Source organism: Scyliorhinus canicula, chromosome 7 (assembly GCF_902713615.1).
Source record: "Scyliorhinus canicula chromosome 7, sScyCan1.1, whole genome shotgun sequence".
Lineage (NCBI taxonomy): Eukaryota > Metazoa > Chordata > Chondrichthyes > Carcharhiniformes > Scyliorhinidae > Scyliorhinus > Scyliorhinus canicula.
The window spans coordinates 31,867,322-31,885,208 of NC_052152.1; the positions used below are offsets into that span (position 1 = coordinate 31,867,322).

General features: G+C 44.6%; 1 protein-coding gene across 2 annotated transcripts in view; it reads right to left on the reverse strand.

The window, feature by feature from the left end:
• epha3 (eph receptor A3) overlaps nucleotides 1–17,887 on the reverse strand; it is a 299,166-nt gene that overhangs the window by 200,274 nt on the left and 81,005 nt on the right. The gene's annotated exons all lie outside the window — the stretch shown is intronic.

Below are 17,887 nucleotides of genomic sequence, written 5' to 3' on the forward strand. Positions count from 1 at the left end.
CAGTTGATCAGTGTTGCGGCTCAGCTGCTCTGCTTGTGTCGACCACAGCTTTGGTTTAGTCAAAGCCGTTTACCTCCGTTCTATTGATTGGTCCATCTTCACCTTATTGACTGAGCCTCTGACCTATTTGCATTGTCAGGAAGTCAGAGTCAAAATTCTCTCGTTTTTTGCTTGCTGCGAGGCACTGTCAACAAGACTTTAACCCACTTGCAGTTGAGGCCCAGGAGGCTTATAGCCAAACTACTGACCCTTCCCCTGAGCTAAGTTCCATTTGTCAGTTGTGCATGTTGCAGCCGTCACATATTCTGGGGATCAGCTGGCTTGAAGTGTGAACAGAATAGGCCTATTAGCATAACTATAGCTCAGCCCTGTCCACTTGATTACAAATTCATTCAAATTAATTAATTTTTAATTTTGCGCTATCTCAACAGTTATAAATCAAGTTAGCTGATCGCTTAAATGTTTGGGGAGATATTAAATGTCTGAGGCGGAAAATGGCAGATCACAGGCTGTGCTTAAACAATCTGTCGCTCTGCTACTGAACAAAGGACAATTATTCCTCATAGACATTAACTCAACCTTATTTTGAAATATCACCTAAATTACTTCTATTGCTTCTGACAAATGCTGCTAAATGCAAAGAAAGGCTTTGATTCACATCAAATAGCTTTCTGCATGCAGAATTAAGCACTAACACTATTAGTGACAGAAAGGTTTGACTTTTTCTGGCTTATTGGCAAAGCAGTCGACTATGACACAATTTACATAAGCTCATCAGACGAGACAACTGTAGGAAGATTGTATGAGCTACTATTCAATAAATGCATTGAAACCAGTGGCTTAAAAGCAGAAACCAATTGAAATTTCTTTAGATAAAAGGTTGTGCCTTTCAGCTTAAAAATTCATAAATGTGCCTAATAAGATATTAAAAAATGTTGGAAGGAGAGAAGGACACTGAGCTTTCACCATTTTGCTTCCTATTCAGCTTCCTTTTCCACTATTGTAACCATTCGAATCATTTTACTATTTACGTGAATAAAACGTTTGCTCTGATTTTGGCCGAGCACGCTGGAGTTCCATTAAAGAGTCGGAAAGGAAATTATTTGCTACAGCACGGCAAAGAGCTCCGTTTGCGCTCTCCCCCACCCCAGGAGAGACCAATATTGTTTGAATGCTTGACAAATTAAGTTCAAGCAATAACATATTTGCAATGAAACTCTATTATTTTTTTTAAAACAATAATTGATGTGCCATTGGTACTCCCCGCAGGCCAGGATTGTGCAGCATCACACTGGAAAATAGTCTGGTGCCACAATTTGGATGCTATGTTGAATCCAGTCTCATTGTGGAAAATGTCTTGTTGAAAATGCACACTTATGGAGCAAAGTGTGTTGCAAGCACATTCTATTGAAAACCAGATGTAATAGAATTGGACTCTGAGAGTATCACACTACTGATAGAAGACTGGCAACCCATCAAAGCCACATTATGGCATGTTATATTCAAAATAACATACACTGAGCTCAATGACTAAAAATTTACAATTTTAAGGCGTTCTCAAAGCTCCAGTTATTCTGTTGCATGGAATACAGCTCCATATCATTCCAACAGATTGAATTAGATATAGACCTGCCATTCATTTTACTGGAGGGGAGGAATGATGAAATCTGAGAAAACCAGTGCCCGTGAACCTAAAGGATTAAAAAATGATCTTTTTTTTTGAACGGACTTGAATTTTGTAGCAATGTAGCAAAGTCGCCATGAAATTGTGCTTCAATTCAGACAATTATTTCTCAGTTGGACAGACTGATTCACTTTTGAAGTGATTTCTTCAAACTGACCCAGGTTTGTAGAAACAAAAAGCAGCTGATTTATGAAGCTGAATTTCATGCGTCACAAAAGCAAAGTTTAATCTTTAACCTGAGCTTTAATGCTTACTATTAAACAGTGACTTAAGCCATCTATTCTTCTTCCTCGGGAATATTTTTGAAAGTTGTAATGCTATCTAGAATTTGTTCTTGCATCTAAAATATCAGATGTTATTTTTATGGAACGATTGAGAGCTGGGAAACTTGGCAATGGAGGGGAAATGGGAAAAGTGGATCCATTTTTCCTCCATTCCAGAAGGTACTGCTTCATTGGTGCAATTCAGTGCACATATGCCAAATTAGTAATAGCTTAAAAAGGCATCGAAGGCCCATTCCTAAACAGGGATCAGAACCTCCATGCATGCAAATGGAGGCAAATGCTTTTGTTCAAGAGGTCTTTGCAAAGTCAGGGAGCCTTCTTTGCATCCAACGTATGTTGCGTGCGTTTGGGAAATGTGGTCTACAGGTGGTCCAACCAAATCTATTTTAAAGGAATCACGGAAGGCTGTCACCAAAAAGAGGACCTGGCTGGAATTTGAAATGTACTTTGCCAACGAACACCATGGGGATGCCCGGTGTCTGCGGAGCACTGGTCACATGTAAATATTGGAAGTTCCTCGAGTCATTTTGTGGCAGGGGTCATTCCAATTCCCATTTCTACGCCAAATCCTGAAATGGTGCGGGAGCATATAGCCTTCTGCCACAGAGAGTGCCACTGATTGAACCAAGTTAACACTTACGGCCTTCAGTCCCAGCCCTTCCAATGTGATAGGTCATTTGAGGCAACTTTAGCCTAAAAATGGTCAGTTTTACTGCATGCATGTTTGACATATTCCGAGCAAATTCTTTTCTCCACTCGCACCTTTAAGAAGTGAAGATTTTGATATAATTACAATGAAAGCTTGCAGGGCAACACTGCAGACAGTAATTTGTACACTAGTGTCACTACAGGGGATTTAGTCTATAAAAGTCCACGCAACTTGGTAACAGGGGTGGGGGAGGGAAATTAAACAATAATGAGTGCTCAAACACAGCTTAATAGTACCCAGTGTGCATTCTTTATGCCACCTATGACAACTGAGTAAGTGATCCCTGGTCATAAAGTTTAATTACCACCGGCTTAAAGTAATTAAACGCAGTAGGTTAATCGGGTTTCCACCTCAGTAATGCCATTCTGTTAAATGGGCACAGGTCCCAGTTCCAACATGGCCCTTTCCAGCTTCACTGGATTAAACTGCTCACTCGTGAATCGTGTGTTTTATTCTAGTAATTAAACGCTGTACTTTCAAGTGGATTAATGCCTTGCTCACCAGCCAAGTCATTTAAAAAAAATTAAGTCCAACACATGTGGCATCAGTTTCTGGCTTTTTTTCTTTGTCAAGATTTTAAAACACAGCGAAAGACAGAGAAGTGATTTTATAAAAATAATGTAAAAATCCAAAAGTCTACATTTGTTAAGGCACAGTAAGAACACGCTACCGAGTAATCCTGTAATGCCAGGTTTTAGAAACGTATTCCTGGGAATGCCGACATTTTTACAACATGAAAATGAACATGATAAATCGCACCTTTGCTGCTAAAATAGCATAACATCACTCAGAGGCAAAGTTGAGTGTTGCAAAAAGATTAAGTTACATTTCAGCATTGCACACCCTTTTTAGTTTGACATTTTTAATACATTGCTTGCACTTTTAACATAATTATCAGATAACTTGTCTGGTCATTCATTCCTGGTTAACTATACATGACCCAGATTTATGCATGTCACGAATGGGACACCAGTGATGATCAGCAGGGTGAGGCCGAAGAGGTTTCCAAATCCCCCTGCAGTGTAATGCGCTGTTTTTGAAGATTCCATTTTGCAAGCTTATCTATGCTTATATTTATAGACAGTGTTATCTCCAGACTGTAAGTTGTGCCTTATTTATAAGCACAGTTGAAACAGAGCATGCACAAGAAATGCTCTGCTTAAATCTGGTATCCTATCAAATTCAACAAAAACTTACAATGTACCCATTTACTCTCATTCATTCAATCTGAATAAATTGACCACAAAATGTCTATTTAACACAGAGTTGATTCGATATCTGAAAGGTGCATCCAGCTTCAGATGTTGTGTGAATCAACCGAGTATATTTAGTGAGCTGAATATTCATGTATGGAAGATAAAGGAAATCTTGCATTTGAATCACAATTTCCCATCTGTGTGTATGATTTAGGTAAGGAATTCTAAACAATTAAACAGAATGGAAAGGGTTTTGATTATAATGATTCTATACAATAGGAGTGAATTCGCATTTGGTTGGAATTTGTTACAATTGCAATGATGAAGATGTAAGGCTAGTGCTATCGAATTCACCAAGCAAAGATCTTATGCAGCCTAAAGCAAGAGAAATATTAAACTACTGGACACACTGAAACAAACTGGCAGAATGACGTGTTTTCAGTGGATCTCAATACTGCACATTGGGAGCCAGGTAACCCAAGAGTTACATTAAAGCACTGTAGCTCACCAGACAGTGGTGATCAAACCAGCAATCATCCTGCCGAAATGATACAGCTACTCACTGCCTCAACCATGGAAAGAGCTGGAGCACTGTAGTAATGTAGTACTCACCGGTCCCTGGAGAATCGCTCGCATGCAAATTACGTGGCGCGGTTGGGGGGCCATTGCCAAAGGCCCTCCCAGCGATACTCCGGTCCCGACCGGCCGAATTCCCGACAGCGTGGTGCTTTTTTAAAATAAATTTAGAATACCCAATTACTTTTTTTTTCCATTAAGGGGCAATTTAGTGCGGCCAATCCACCTACTCTGCACATCTTTGGGTTGTGGGGGTGAAACCCATGCAGACACGTGGAGAATGTGCAAACTCCACACGGACAGTGACCCGAGTCCGGGTTCGAACCCAGGTCCTCAGCGTGGTAGGCAGCAGTGCTAACCACTGAGCCACCGTGCTGCCCTAGACGGCATGGTTATAACCACGTCTGGCCAGTCAGGACTCTCGCAAAGAGTCTGCGGCCGTCCTCGTGGGGGGTGGGGGGTTCGTGCACGGGGGGGGGGGGGGTCTTTATGGGCGGCCGGGGCAGCAATCGGGCGGGTCAGATAGAGTGGATCGGGGCAGATTGGTGGGACTTTGTTTGTTGGTCCAGGTCCACCGGATGAGTCCGCCATTGCGTTCGGCCCAGTCACTGGAGGCCGCCGCTGTGCGCATGCGCGGACTCAGAACCGGAAGTGCAGGGGCCCGTGTCCGCAGCAAAAGCTGCGAGAATCGCCCCGGGTCCCTGCCAGCCCCCTGAAGGTAAGTGAATTGCTTTTTATTTTTGTCAGGAAAGTCTGGAGTGAAACACCAGCGTTTTTACGCCAGCGTGGGAACATAGGGCGGGACTCTCCCGTACCTGGTGGGGCGGGGGTTCCCGGCGGGACGGAGTGGCGTGAACCACTCCGGCGGCGTCCCGCCCCAAAGGTGTGGTTCCGGAAAATTCAGCGGACAGCGGGGGCGGAATTCACGCCCCCCCCCCTCCCTTGGCGATTCTCCGACCCGATGGGGGGTCGGAGAATCCCGCCCATAGCACCATGTTTGGAGAATCCAGCCCACTGAGTCATTCTGTCTCAACTGGGGTACTCCATCTCTAGTTGATCACAATAATACTAGCCTTGAACTGACACCAACACCCAGGATAATCCCATCATCCAATTGAGGAGAAAGAAGGGCAGCACTGTAGTATTGTGGATAGCACAATTGCTTCACAGCTTCAGGGTCCCAGGTTCGATTCCGGCTTGGGTCACTACCTGTGCGGAGTCTGCACATCCTCCCCGTGTGTGCGTGGGTTTCCTCCGGGTGCTCCGGTTTCCTCCCACAGTCCAAAGATATGCAGATTAGGTGGATTGGCCATGATAAATTGCCCTCAGTGTCCAAAATTGCCCTTAGTGTTGGGTGGGGTTATTGGGTTATGGGGATAGGGTGGAGGTGTTGACCTTGGGTCGGGTGCTCTTTCCAAGAGCCGGTGCAGACTCGATGGGCCAAATGGCCTCCTTCTGCACTGTAAATTCTATGATCTATGAAAGTAGTCTACTCTGGTTACAGAGCAGCATTGGCAAAGGTGATCCCAACTCGTCTTCAGCCCTCATCAGGTTTATAGTGTTTTCCGTGAAACATCTTAACTGAGAGACAGGCTGGACGCATCAATGGGTCTTTTCCTGTCCATTATTTTCATGGGACGCGATCCTCCAGCCACGCTTCGCTAGATCCAACACACTTTTGCGAGATGTTGCAAGAGGAATCCGGCCCACAATGGGCAGCATCACGTTTCAGCAAATCTGCATATGAGAGCGAGGCAGTAAGCCTTATTCTATAAACTGCAGATTCGCAAGGTTGCTGAGGATTTGGGATTCAATTCCTTTGTTTCCGGTATCTCGGACAAGCGCCATTCGGTACTGGTCCCTGGATCAGATAGAACAGCACTTGCGGGGGTTTCTAAGAGGATCGGGGGCACCTAGCGGCATGACCTTTGGGCAGGGTGCTGCGCTGGCACTGCTGCTCCCTTAGAAGTGGAGATGGTCCCACTGCACCACAAGACCTCCCACAGTTTGTATCGAGTACTGACTAATATGTAATGAAAGCTGTGGCGCCAATATTTTCATCTTGCAATATTTGTGTTCTTATCACTGTCTTATCACATCAAAGAAAATAAAAACAATCATAACAAGTAAAAATGTCATCAATTAACCTACCAATTAACTGCTGTGCTCCACGGGAAGTGTGGGTGTTTAACACAACTCTAAATAAAAGCCTTGGTTTTTTCAAATTATAAATAGTTTATTGTTATTTTGGTTTCATATCATGACAGTAATAAGTGGTTAATAAATAGAATTTCCAACAGTGGAAACACAACAAATTTTGATTAGTTTGCTTCAAGTGTACCCACAATTGTTATTTTAAATGAGAAAATTATTTTCTTTGCCGAAGTGATTTATCCTCAGGCTGCCAGTCACAGTCTCCCCTGAGATAAAAATCCGCCAATGCCATGGAACCTTAGGGGAAAGCATCAAATTGATTGAGGCTGCACTTGTCTGATGGGCACAAAAGTACTCAATATGGTGGATAGCATGTGCACAACTTTCTGGTTTGGAAGTAAGCTGTACTTCATTTTGTTGAAGGCAGAATTTGTTCTACCAATTCATGTGGGCAACGCTGGCAGGGCCAGAATTTGTTTCCCATTCCCTAATTGCCCTTGAACTGAATGGCTCGCTGGGCCTTTTCAGAGGGTCGTAAACAGTCAACAGCATCGCAGCGGGTCTGGAGTCACATGTAGGCCAGACCAGGTAAGGAGAGCGGATCTCCTTCCCTAAAGGGCATTAGTGAACCAGATGGGTTTTTCGACAATCAACAATGGTTTCATGGGTCATCATTAGACTTTTAACCCCAAATTTCTGTTAAATTCAAATGTCATCATTTGTTGTGGTGGGATTCAAACTCTGGTCCCTGGGACATTACCCTAGGTCTCTGGAATACTAGTCCAGTGAAAGTAATACTACACCTCCAACTCTGCTATGTAGTGTCCTCGGTCCATATGCGTCAAACTGGTGTTATAGGCCCTTCACAAATGCAAATATATGGCCTGAAGCCTGCCAATGTTGGTGTGCCCTTGAAGGGATCGCTGAAAGGGACAACCAAAAAGAGGCATTTTGTTAAAGAATACTTACTCCGCTGAATGTGGAGCCAGGAAGAGCAGAAGTGATCATTGGCTCCGGTGCAGTGCTGAAGATCACTGTTGACTTCTGTTCGGCCCGTCCTGCAGACTGCAGCCTGAAGTCCAATGCCAATTCACCAGTGAGTTGAATGGGGACCCCCAGCATTGTCTACAGTGAGCAAGTCTCATTTAAATGAGGCCTGATGGGCCTCAGGCTCTATCTATTCCAGGGCAGGGATCATCACTGGCCATCAGATGCAAAGCTGTTTCTAGGCCAATGACATCAAGGCTCTACGGAGCCATATTCAATTGCAAATAGTTAGTTTTTTTAAAAAAAAAAATTATCACTCTATAACAGAAACAACAATAAATGCTTAATATAGAAGTAGCCCAGAACTATTGTTTTTCATTATTTGAAGCCAGCACATTCCCTTTGAGGATTCCTGCAGTTTCTTTGTTGACTTTTGTGGACAATTATTTATCACTATCCTAGTGTGCCAAACATTCTTCAGCATCAGGAGAAGGACATGGCTTCAATTACTCCCTATTGTAACAAAGTACACAGTGAAACCCCAATGGGTCTCAGAAGCCTTCTCTCATTCATATCTCTGTCATTTTCTGCTGAAAGGGGAAATCATCCATCATGGTCACATGTCCTGCTGTCAGCTGGCAAACCCCACGCTGGTCATCAGGTCCTTGGTCAATAGCTCACCAGCAGTGTCTATGCTGAAAAGGGGAGCCCATGCTACATGCTTTACCGCACAACAACAGTATGTGAAGTAAAATCTCTGCCCAGGCACAGCCTAACATCCTTGCTTACAAGGAATGGATAGAACAAAGTAAGCAACAAGAGTTGTGACAACAAAGGTGGAATGCTTTGATCCAATGAAAGGAAGAAAGCCAGTTTTGTTGCTGAGGTTAACCTATTATGGAAATCTTCACAAATGATCTATGGCTTTACGTGATCTATAGAGTGTCACATTACATAGGTCATCTTTCTATTGGCCATCTCAACATCATGTTCTACTCCTCATTAAGGTACAGCTACAAACAGGAAATTGCTTCAGTTTAAATATATTAAGACTGTTATTGTGCCTAAGCTTCTCACAATTACAGCATAATTCAAAACTTTGGCGCTATTTTTTAATAGCTTTTTTATTGCACAATTTACTTGAGCTGCACTGTTTATAATGGAAGCATCAGAATCTCACCCTTCCAGTTTAAAGCTAATATTTTCGAATCACGTGCAATGCACAATCTTCTGTTCACAAAATGAAGATGCTCACGTCGGGAACGACGTACGAAACGATCTGCGTTCGTTAGTTTGTAAACAAGTTGCAAACTGGTGAATGAGTCTTCATTCATATGTGATATAATCCACTGCCCACTCATCTGGGCATTTTAGTGTTTTGCTTTGGAATGTTCACACCCTTTAAAAACATTTCTTACACCATGGGTCATTCGTGTAACATCTTGTAGAATACCTTTAACACGGTGTGGCTAGTGGCACAGTGTGAATAGATAAGCGCAGTTTATGATGTAATTTCCAGAATTAATTTTGCATAGAAACATACATAGAAAATAGAAGTAGGAGGAGGCCATTTGGCCCTTCGAGCCTGCTCTACTATTCATTATGATCATGGCTGATCAGCAAGTTCAATACCCTGATCTCACCTTCCCAGCCATATCCCAGGATCCCTTCAGCCCCAAGAGCTATATCCAATTCCTTCTTGAAATATACAACTTTTTGGCCACAACTACTTTCTGTGGTGGTGAATTCTACAGATTCACCACTCTCTGGGTGAAGAAAGTTCTCCTCACCCCAGTCCTAAAAGGTTCACAGCTTATCCTCAAACTACGTTTGATCAAGCTTTACCTACAACACGGAACAGAAATCTTGGCCCAATTTGAAATGTCCACGGAATCATATATTCACTTCCAAGTGCCCGTAAAACCCAAGTGGGATATTTATTGAACATCCACAATTTTAAAAACTGGGGTGTTGCATGCACTGCTGACACAGGAGGAGGGCACAACATACGGGAACAGTTAAAAATCACATTTCACAATATTCTTAAGGAATTAGTACAATCGTGTCTTAGCACTGCCCAGTATATGAGTTATCTGTCAATCTTCTACAGGTGTACATGTTCTAAAAGTTTTCTTGTTTCTTCAGTGCATTTCTTCTCATAAGTGGGAGGTAACCCACTGCAGCTGCTGGATATCAGTTGCACAAAATGCATAACACAAAACTGAAACAGTATTGTGATATCAATTTGGGCCCCTCGGCATTGGTGTCACATTGCATTCAAGCATATGCCCATTCTGATCGTCACCATTGCATACGTTGCTATCTATTGAAGTTTTAGCCCAAATCTTCACTTCCATCCAAATAATGATACAATGTGACCTGCGTGGTGTCTAGGTGGCTAAAGTTTTTTTTGGGCCTATAAAATATGGTAACCTTCCAATATTATCCTAAATAATACAAGCACTGGAACATAGAAACATAGGACTTAGGAGCAGGCGTGGGCCACTCAGCCTATTCAACCATATCATGGCTGAATTATGGTCTCAACTCCACTTCACGGTCTGCACCCCCCTACTTCCCCCCTCACCTCCCACATTCCCCACAACCCCATAACCCCCTTGCCTGTCAAAAATCTGTCAAACTCACTGTCGTAGTGTGACCACTTTAAGGGGACGGGTTCCATGTACCATGTGATCAGCTCAGGGCCAATCACGCGGAGCGCGTGAACTCCGACTAATGGGGAGTCTGCGGGGCCCTTGGAGCAGGACCCCAGGCAGCATGGATCAAGACATGTTGTATAGTGTTCTGTGCCTATTGCTTAACTGCCTTTAATCAATAAACCCCTTTGTTAACTGCTGGGAGCCTCCAGTTTATGACTGGAGCCACCACATCAGCCATGAATAAATTCAATGGCCCAGCCCCCACTGCTTTCTGGGCGAAAGAATTCCACAAACAGCCCTCTTAGAGAAAATGAATTCCTCCTCATCTCCATGTTAAAAGGGAGACCTCTTAGTCATAAATTGAGTCACCTAATTCTAATCTCCTCCATAAAAGGAAAAACCCTTTGGTATCCATGTACCTACCAGGTCCACTCAGAATTTTACAGGCGGGATTCTCTGGTGCTTCTCAATGGCCCGCCACTCGCTGGTTGCAGGATTCTCTACCCCCGTCATTTGTCAATTGAATTTGCCATTGAAGTCACCCACGCCGCTGGGAAATCCATGGGTGGGAGTGCGCTGTTAGCAGGAAACGAGAATCCCAGTAGCTGGAAAATCTACATATTTCAATAAGATTATCACTTATTCTCATAAACTTCAATGGATAAAGTCCCAAACTGTTGAATCTTTCTTCGTGAAATAAGCCCTTCAGTTCAGTAATGGGTCAAGTGAACTTTTTTTTGAACTGATTCTAAAGCCTTTTTTCAAAGAAGGAGACCAAAAATGTGCATAGTATTCCAGTTGTGGTCTTACCAATGTCCTATAGCGTTGCAGTAAAACTTTACTATTTTTATGTTTCATTTCCTCTTGCAATAAGCACCAACATTTAATTTGCCTTCTTTTCACTTGCTGTACCTGTAAACTAACTTCTTTGTGATTCTTGTACCGGGATACCCAGATCCTGGTAGCACGGACCAGGCAGATTATGGCAGCACGGTAGCATAGTGGTTAGCATCAATGCTTCACAGCTCCAGGGTCCCAGGTTCGGTTCCCGGCTGGGTCACTGTCTGTGCGGAGTCTGCACGTCCTCCCCGTGTGTGCGTGGGTTTCCTCCGGGTGCTCCTGTTTCCTCCCACAGTCCAAAGATGTGCGGGTTAGGTGGATTGGCCATGCTAAATTGCCCGTAGTGTCCTAAAAAGTAAGGTTAAGGGGGAGTTGTTGGTTTACGGGTATAGGGTGGATACGTGGGTTTGAGTAGGGTGATCATTGCTCGGCACAACATCGAGGGCCGATGGGCCTGTTCTGTGCTGTACTGTTCTAAATTCTAAATTCTAAATCCTTCTATATCCCAGAGTTCTGCAACCTTTCTCCATTTAAACAGTAGACTGCATTTCTATTCTTTCTGCATGTCCATAGATCTATGAAGGCATCAGGACAGGTTATGGTGGTTAAGAAGGCATATAGGATACTAGCCTTTATTAACCGAGATATAGAATGTAAGAGCAGGAAGGTTATGTTGGAGCTATATAAAATGCTGGATAGGCCACAGCTGTATGCAGTTCTAGTCACCACACTATAGAAAGAAAGTGATTGCTTACAAGAGCGGATGCAGAGGAGATTTAGCAGAATGTTGCCGAGGCTGGAATGTTTCAGATATCAAGAGAGACTTGATATGCTGGGGTTGTTTTCCTTGGAAGGCTGTGAGGGGTTGGGGGGGGAACTGATTGAGATGGACAATATTATTAGGGGCATTGATAGGGCGGTCAGGAAGGAACCTTTCCCCTGAGTGGAGCGGTCAGTGGGGGGCCATAGATTTGAGGTAAGGGGGGGGATTCATCGGAAATGTGAGGTAAAACCTTTTCACCCAGAGGGTGGTGAGAATGGGGGCAGGATTCTCCCCGACCCGGCAGGGTGGGGGGTCCCGGCGTACCGGAGTGGCAAAACCACTCCGGGGTCGGGCCTCCCCAAAGGTGCGGAATCCTCCGCACCTTCAGAGGCTAGGCCGACGGGAAAGGGGCTTGGCGCCACGCCAACAGGTGCCGAAGGGCCTCCGCCGTGCGGTGCGAGTCGGCGCATGTGAGGGAGCGGCAGCACATGCTGCCGTTATCCTCGCACATACGCAGAAGGATTTGTTTCCGCAACGGGAATGGCGGAGGACCACTGCCTCCGGTGCGGAACAATAGAGTGTCCCCATGGCACAGGCCCGCCCGCGGATCGGTGGGCACCGACCGCAGGCTAGGCCACCGTGGGGGCACCCCCCGGGGCCATATCCCCCCGCGACCACCCCCAGGAACCCCGGAGCCCGCCCGCACTGCCAAGCTCTGCCGGTAAGGGACCTCCTCTAATTTATGCCGGCGGGACTGGCAAAGAACGTGCGGGACTTCGGCCCATCGCGGGCCAGAGAATTCGGTCAGCCCTGGAGCCCATTGAGTCACACCGGACCCTGCCATTCTCCGAGGCGGGCGGTGCGACTCATGCTGGTGCAATTTTGGGGGGGGCGGGAGAATTAGAAGGACGGCGGGGGCAGGATTCACGCCGATCCCCTGCGATTCTCCCACCTGGCAGGGGGGTCGGAGAATCCCACCCTATGCATCTCACTGCCTGAAAGGGTGTTAGAAGCGGGAACCCTCAGAACATTTAGGAAGTATTTAGATGAGCACTTGAAATGCCATAGCATACAAGGAGACGGGCCACATGCTGGAAAATAGGATTAGAGTAATTAGATGCTTGTTGGCCGGCGTGGACACAATGAGCTGAAGGGTTTCCTTCCATGCTTTAAAAACTCTTGACAACTTACTTTCATTCCTGTCTTGTCATCTGACCATACTCTGCTTTCTGTTGGTTGACCAATCCTCTACCCATGCTAATATATCTTCAGTCCCCTACACCATGCGCTCTTATCTTGTGTAGTAACCTTTGATGTGACACCTTACTAAATACCATTTAGAAATTAGTGCATCACGTCTACCGATACCCCTTTATCCATCATGCTTGTGACTTCCTTTCACTATATATGACAAATCCAAATAAACAAACATTATCACAGGACGAATAATGCCGGATAATAATTCTTTCAACAGCAGGATAGATATTTGTGGAGAATGTATTTATTTAACACTAATTCATTTGTATGTGCTGTATGGCAGTCAGATGTCGCATGATGACACAATTATTTCAAATACGAGTTTGTGAAATAACTGTTTTTATGTTGTATCATAAATATTTAGGAACTGCAATGTCAGTTGTGGGAGATTAAAATGTTTGGGATACGGAGCAAGGACAAGGTATTAAGTCACAGATCATCCACAATTTTATAGAACAGCATAAGATACTCAGGGCTTATTCCTGGTCCTGGGATTTATATTACCTTTCACCTTGCAACACTAATCTATCGCCCTATGTGGCCATTTCATTGTTAATAATCATGTTCAATATTCGGTGGGCGGCACAGTAGCACAGTGGGCAGCACTATTTCTTCACAGTGCCAGGGTCCCAGGTTTGATTTCCGGCTTCGGTCACTGACAGTGTGGAGTCTGCATGTTCTCCCTATGATCTGCGTGGGTTTCCTCCGGGTGCTCCGGTTTCCTCCCACATGTCCCGAAAGGCGTTCTGTTAGATGAATTGGATATTCTGAATTCTCCCTCTGTGTACCCGAACAGGCGCTGGAATGTGGCGACTAGGGACTTTTCACGATAACTTTAGTGCAGTGTTAATGTAAGCCTACTTGTGACAATAAAGATTATTATAAAGATTATGAGCTGGATTCTCCACAGCGCCACGGCAAAATTGTGTTTGACGCGGGGGCAGAGAATCAACGTTCGCGCCGAAATCGGGCCCGGCACCCGTTCGGTGATTCTCCAGGACCCGAGAATCGCTGTTTTCGCAAATTACTCCACACGACTGGGGGCCATTGCCAGAGGCCCACCCAGCAATCCTCCGCTCCCAACCTGCTGAGTTCCCGACGACGTGGAACTAACATGCTATGGCCGGTCGGGACTCTTCTGTGGCGACTGTGCCCCCCCTGGTGGGGTGGGGGGGGGGGGGGGGGGGGATGGGGGGGAAGGGGGGGCGGGAGAATCGGGCACCGAGGTGGGGGGGGGGGCCTTATGGGCAACCGGGGGACAGATCGGGTGGGTCGGATGCAAGGGCGCGCGGCCGATCAGGAGGGCCTACACCTTGCAGCTGCCTCCACGGTCCGAGTCCACTATGGCGCTCGCACAGCCGCTGGAGGCGGACTCAAAACCGGAAGTGCGGGGGCCCATATCCGCTGCTAAAGCTGCGTGAATCACTCTGGGTCCCTGCTAGCCCCCTGCAGGGCATTGAATCAGCTCAAACATTGTTCAGGAATCTTTGGCGTGAATCCCACATTCTTGATTGTCACGAATTTCCACAAGAAGTGTCATTAATCACAGGAAGTACCTTCTCGAGATTGGAAGTGCAAAAGCTAATGAGCTGCAAATCAGGTCCTGCCATCGGGATCCTGTTCTGCATGTTCCTCACCTCTGCACTGTATGAATGCTGTTTCCTTTTAATAAACGTCCTCAATTGTTGGACCAGAGAGAGCATATTGGCATTTTAAAAGTCTGCCTCAAAAGCCTGCAATACAGTCAGGCTTGGATTTCAAGGCTTGAGTTGGTTGGCCAAACGCTGCAAAACCAGCCGAGTCTGTATTGCGCTCGCCAATAAAGGTACATGCCTTACCTTTGTGCTCGGGATCTTTTCTTCGGAGCCTGTTCGCAGCTTTCTACTAACTAACATTGTGCTATCCACCCACTGATACAGGGTGCTACTTTCCAAAGGATTGGACTAGGCATGCAGATGAGAGCCGAAAGTTAGAATCTCTCTGGTCTCAAGGCGTTTGTGTCAGAACAATTTGCCACACACCATTTTACTTACCTACCTCAATAAGGACAGGATTCAGACTTCTACTAGAACATAAGACATTGCCCAAATCCAAATGAGATTGACACAATTCCTATTCAAATTAGAGGTGCAAAACCCGAACCAGATACCTTTGCATTAATAATACAAGTCTAGACATTTAATTGAGTAAAAGGGAAAAATCATGCGAAGCAGCAGAAGTTACATTGATTTTCGACATTTAATTTAAAAAACCCAGCATCGGAGACAGAGATCTGAGATACATTAATTTAGCCTTTCAAAACCTAAGCTGCTTCAAGTTCTACAATTGTGCAGGGACACAGAGTTTATCGCTAATCCAAATTCCATCAATTTTGTCATTCAACTAAATAGGTTTAAATTTATGCTAATCTGAATTCAATCTTCTTGTAACAAAACTAGTTCGAAACTTGATTAATTTGGCTAAGTTTCAGCTGAGATCGCTTTTATATTCCCGTTTTAGGACCAGATGGCTGGAGTTTCAACGCAATTTAATTGTGTTCGTTCTTTCTTCGTAATATTGAGGCCTGGGGTCTGAGTTTGAAATGCTGGAGTCGGCTCACATCGATATCACCACACCGAAAACTGGTTTGCTTGGTCATAACATCAGCGACACAAAGCTTCACATTTAGCATGAATCCAAAAGCTGAACACTGCAGATGCTGGAAATCCAAAATAAAATGCTGGGATTACTCAGCAGGTCAGACAGCACATGAGGAGAGCGAAACTGAGGTAATGTTTCAGGTTATGGCTCTTCATCAGAACTGAAGAGAGATCACCATCCTGTTTCTTGCTCCACAGTCGTTGCCTGACCTGCTGATCATTTCCAGCATTTTCTGGTTTTATTTAGTATTAACTCTCTGACATTAAACACAGGACAACACCAGAGTTGTCTATTCCGGACCATGGTGGACGCTCAGTTAGTGGGGGGGGGGGGGGGGGGGGGGGGGGTGTCGAGCAGCAGGGGAGGCAGGGAGCATACAGTGACCGACTCCTCCTTTTTCTGTGTTAAGTGCTGATTCAGGGTTGACAGTTATCTCCCTGCAATCCAAAATATTTCACAGCTGCAAACATCTGGACAGATCCAAACCATTCTTTCTCAGCTTCGCGTTACATTTTGAATTGTTTAGACTAACTGATGCATTGACAGTATTCAGCAATGCCTAACGCTCCTTTGAAAAATACTCAATAAAGAGGATAAGAGTTTCATGGGAAAATGCATGAGAAGACAGACTTGCTTGTTGCAATGTTGTTTTGCTAAGTATTAAATGGTCGCTATGGAAACAGTGTTAACTTTTTCATGGTATCATTTTCATCAACCACTTCGATTTGATTTTAAATATTTTAAAACACCTTTGTGGTCATATACTGGCCTTTTGAGTACTCTGAAGTGTAATGCATGCCTATCTCAAGTAATTTAAAAGACATTATAGGACAAAATAGCGTTCTATTTTCTGAAGCCTCACAAAATTACAGTTGAAGTTCAAGTGGAAACTTTGGACTTTCCATTTAATTTCCTTGCTGCTATTTCTTTGAAAATGTGCCAGTGAAAGCACCAGAGGTTACCGCCTCAGCTGTCATTGCTATGTAAGATGATCCATTATTAGTCTCTATTAGGCACACTCTAGAAGTAGAGCTATAATGGGCCCTTCAAAAACATCCGAGAAAGAATTCTGCCCCTCAAGTGCTGCGGATGTGCCACATTTCTACTTGACAACAGACGCTGCTGTAGCTCAACCACTCAAAAGAGCATTTAAGGGGTCAAGTGGGAAACAAAAGCACTACATTACTGAAGGTTGGGGTTTATGTATTTTGAATGGCTGGTAAGAAATGCCTTACGGAAAATAATCTGAAACTGAGATAACTGTCCGAGGTCGCAGCCCGCTGAAACAAATGACAGTCACCTATCACTAGCCTGAAACTGTATGGGCTCTTAACTCAGTAAGAAGTCTTACAACACCAGGTTAAAGACCAACAGGTTTGATTCAAACACGAGCTTTCGGAGCTGAGGAAGGAGCTGCGCTCCGAAAGCTCGTGTTTGAATCAAACCTGTTGGACTTTAACCTGGTGTTGTAAGACTTCTTACTGTGCTCACCCCAGTCCAACGCCGGCATCTCCACATCAGGGTTCTTAACTGGCATTGTTCTTTTAATATTCTGCGGGGAATAGATCCCATCTGTTTTCAAACTATCCATTTTTAAAAAATATATTAGGATGGAGTTATCTAGATCCACCAGTTTTTCAGGGAAGTGTACTGGAGTGGAATAGTCCAAAGAGATACTGTTGGAGTGTGCCAACTTTTGACAGAGGCAGTGAGACCAAACAGTCCTGAAAAAGATGGAAAGATGGTGCTCTCAGCCTCCATTAAACCACTCAGCAAGGACTGAGATGAACGAGTACATGGCTGTACTTCAAAGAGATCACTGCCAAGGATAAGGAATTAAAAAGGAGCAAACACACTCAAAGGTGCTATCTCCTCAATTTATATCATCCCGTGCGCAGCCACTCTTATTTGCTTAACAACTGAAATGAGGCATGCGATTAAAACATTTTGATAAAACAACTGTTCCACATAAAAAGAATAACATGAGAGTGGGGCCTAGCCCTGTACAGTACTTAGATGATACGCTGCTTGTCTTTGAAAACACTATTAGCAGCTTGGCCTAAGTGTGTTCTACTTAACACTCCAAACATCTGCCGAAGTGTATTTACAATAAAGAACATTCATTTTATGATATTAC